We start from the raw sequence: 3,936 nt of genomic DNA, 5'->3' as shown, positions 1-3,936 counted from the left end.
GAGCACGCGGTGTCGACCAACACCCTGGAGTTGTTCAGGGAGAGGTGGGCGCCGCAGGGAGTGGAGTGCATCATTTCTCCCTCCAACTCTATTTTGATTTAGTCCCTACCCTCCCCCTCACTGTTTTGATCACACAGCACTGCCCTTTGATGTGAAGGGCAGTGTTTGTCACTGGCCACCCGGGTGTTTCCCTATCTTCCTGGTGGTGGAAACTGAATAAAGATTCGTGCACTTTGTGTCTCTCACTGTGTCTCACACCTGCACACACACACCATGGGTGCTGGGGAAAAAATAAGCACTACCACAGTTAAGCAGTAGTGTGGGGGTTTAAAAAAAAATAAACAGGAGTGTCAGGACTGGCTCTGAGCTGGCTGGTCAGAGCCCGTGTACTGTACACGTGTAAATGAAGGGTGTCTTAGTCACAGGACACCAGCCTCTGTGCAGTTATTTCAGTGACGATACACCTTAGATCTCACTGTGACCTCCTGATCATGAAACGTTGACATGTGTCGAGAATGGAGCTACAGGTGTTCCTGCATTGTGGGCAGGTTCTGTTCTAGAGTAAGTTGATTTGTACGCAAGTCAGAACACAATATAAAACAGCCGCTGGTAAGTACAGGAAATGCTAGTATTTCTGATATTTAATATCAGACCCCTGTAAGGGATTGCGTTTGTAAGTACAAGCGTTCCTAAGTCAGACCTTCATAAATTGGGACCCACCTGTATTTAAATCCACGACGGAGCCACAAGTTCTCTTCTGTCCTACATCCACAGTAACGCATAATCAACGGGCCTGGGCTAATCATCTGGGGATGTGGGTTCAGATCTTACCACTGTAGCTGGTGATATTTAATTTTATAGTGTAGTGTCCCTCCGTCTGAGCCAGGAGACCCAGGCTCAAGTCCCAGCTGGTCCAGAGGTGTGTCATAATATCTCCGAACAGGGTCGATTAGGAAATCGGTCAAGTTGCTACTCTGCACATGGGCAAATTGATGAACAATCCAACATTAATCAATTCAGCCGCAGTGAATCAGAATTGGGATTGTCACAACAAAACTGCAACTCAGTACTGGCACGGAGCGAAAATTAACTCTCTGTTCTCAAAGCAAAAGTTAAACTGTGGTAAAATACAAATAACACTCAGCAAAGCGTGTGAGTGGGTGGTGTAACTGGGAGAAAATAAAATCATGTTGCCAGGAGATAAAGGGACATATTTCATACCCTTTATTGCTGCATTATCTTCAGATTAAGTTGACTGGAACTACCTTATTTTGTAGAACTAGGAAAAGCAGTTAGCTGTCAACAACCTTCTGATAAAGATTCCTGGGCACTCGTTTCTTCCTCCCAGGCATTAAAACAACAGTCGCATTTATATAGAGCCTCTTGTATAAAATACAGCACTTCATGGCACTGAAGTGTCGATCAGCTAAAATTTGACACCAAGTCACCTAAGGAGATAATGGAATGAGAGAGATGTCCAAAGTCTTGGTCATGGATGAAAACAGAAGTTGCTGGAAAAGCTCAGCAGGTCTGGCAGCATCTGTGGAAAGAAATCAGAGTTAATGTTTCAGGTTCACTGGATTTCTCTCTCCACAGATGCTGCCTGATTTGCTGAGCTTTTCCAACAATTTCAGTTTTTGTCTTGGTCAAGGAGCTAGGGTTTAAGGATGTTGTAATGATGAGGCAGGTACAAATATCAAACTGTTCAGAGAGGAACTTCCAAAGGTCAGGGCCGAGGCAGTGGAAAGTTGACCCCTGGGCAGTGTAGCTAGAAGCTGCACACTAGAGTATATGCAACACCAGCCTTCACAATGAGCACCCGGGGACTTGCCCGAGACAGTTAACTGTTACCTGGAATTTCCTTCTCTATGACCTTCCAGCCAGAAACAGGGCTTTCAGCCCACTGCTTTGTTCGATGTTCATGTTGCAAACAAGTGTCCGTGTGCCATTCTATTCCATTCTCCTGTTAATGTGATGGGCCACATCCCAGAACTGATGTAGTTGATCCTTTATTACAACTCAAGAAATATTGACTATTCAGTTTGACATAACAGACAGGGAGAAAATCATTGGATTAGGAATGGGCCACTCAGCCCAATTAGCTCTGCTATTTGATTGGAACGGTTTGGAGACATATGGTCCAGGAGCAGGCAGGTGAGATTGTTTAGGTTGGGATTATGTTCAGCATGGCCTGGTTGGGCTGAAGGGTCTGTTTCCATGCTGTATGACTCTATGACTCAACTCACGTAGTTCCTGCTTGCCAGGCTGCATGCACTAAGCTTCATGTAAGCCAGGTTAAAAGGTTGATAATAATACATTACACATCTTTTGAGACCTTTGCCCAGGTTAGGTTGCTATATAAATGAATGTTATTGTCACTGTAGTGTATAACGCTGAGACACTCTCGATGGTTGTGTTGCAACAAAAGTCGACATTTATTAAACCACAGAAAGTGCATTAAACTCCAGGCAAAGCATCCTACTTTATTTGCATGGGATGTTAAGATATTTTATTGACAGTTGGTTGAAATTATGCAAATGTATCTCAACAGAGACCTGACTGACAACATGAAAGTTGACACATGCGACGGTGAGTGATAACAGCAGCCAGAGACTGCAGTGAATGAAAGCACATTAAAGTGTTTGTTTGGTTGAATCCATTGGGCAAATTCAGACATATCCTCTCAGACTAAATTAATCCTGCTCCCAAAGGTGAGAGTGGGTCTTGTGCGAGGGTCTCCCAGTATAAAAAGGCTGCAATTCTTCCACCTAATTCTCCAGTGTCGGTCCCATGGAATGGGGATCCATCACCATCACTGACTCACAAACCCTAACTGTTCAGAATTATCACAGGCTTTAACCAAATAGACTAACGACTGCTTGACACATGTCCAACCTTGGAATTAAAATTTGCTTTATCGTCATGTGTACTCAAGTACAGGAGCACAGGAGTATAGTAAAAAGTTTACAATGTCACCGCACACAGCACCATCCTGGGTACAAAGTACCTCGGTACAGATCTCAGATAAAACATGGAGAAATAAAAAAAAAGTTACATTACCCAACAGTTATTGATAGAATAACTCAGAAAAATAAGAAATAAAGTTGAAAAGATAAACAAAAAGGGCATGTTCTCTGATTCACATTCAGAGAACTATCCGAAAATAGAGTGTTCCTATGAAACTTTTTGTAAGCCAAAACAGCATAAATGTTTATATGGGAAACATATCACCTCTTTCGTAAAAGCAAAAATCCTGCGGATTTCTTTCGGTTAGCGAAAACAGGTATTAGAGTCATAGAGATGTACAGCAAGGAAACGGACTCTTTGGTCCATCTTGTCCATACCGACCAGATATCCCAACCCAATCTAGTCCCATCTGCCAGCACCCGGCCCATATCCCTCCAAACCCTTCCAATTCATATACCCATCCAAATGCCTTTTAAATGTTGCAATTGTACCAGCCTCTACCACTTCCTCTGGCAGCTCATTCTATACCTGTATCACCCTCTGTGTGAAAAGTTGCCCCTTAGGTCTCTTTTATATCTTTCCCCTTGCACCCTCAACCTAAGCCCTCTCGTTCTGGACTCCCCCACCCCAGGGACGATACCGTGTCAATATGTCCTATCCATGTCCCTCATGATTTTGTAAACCTCAATAAGGTCACCCCTCAGCTTCCGACACTCCAGGGAAAACAGCCCCAGCCTGTTCACCCTCTCCCTCTAGCTCAAATCCTCCAACCCTGGCAACATCCTTGTAAATCTTTTCTGAATCCTTTCAAGTTTCACAACATCTTTCCCATAGGGAGGAGACCCAGAATTGCACGCAATATTGCAAAGTGGCCTAACCAATATCCTGTACAGCTGCAACATGACTTCCCAACTCCTGTACTCAATACTCTGACCAATAAAGGAAAGCATACCAAACACCTTCTTCACT

Source organism: Chiloscyllium plagiosum, chromosome 22, assembly GCF_004010195.1.
Source record: "Chiloscyllium plagiosum isolate BGI_BamShark_2017 chromosome 22, ASM401019v2, whole genome shotgun sequence".
Lineage (NCBI taxonomy): Eukaryota > Metazoa > Chordata > Chondrichthyes > Orectolobiformes > Hemiscylliidae > Chiloscyllium > Chiloscyllium plagiosum.
This window is presented reverse-complemented; position numbering follows the sequence as displayed.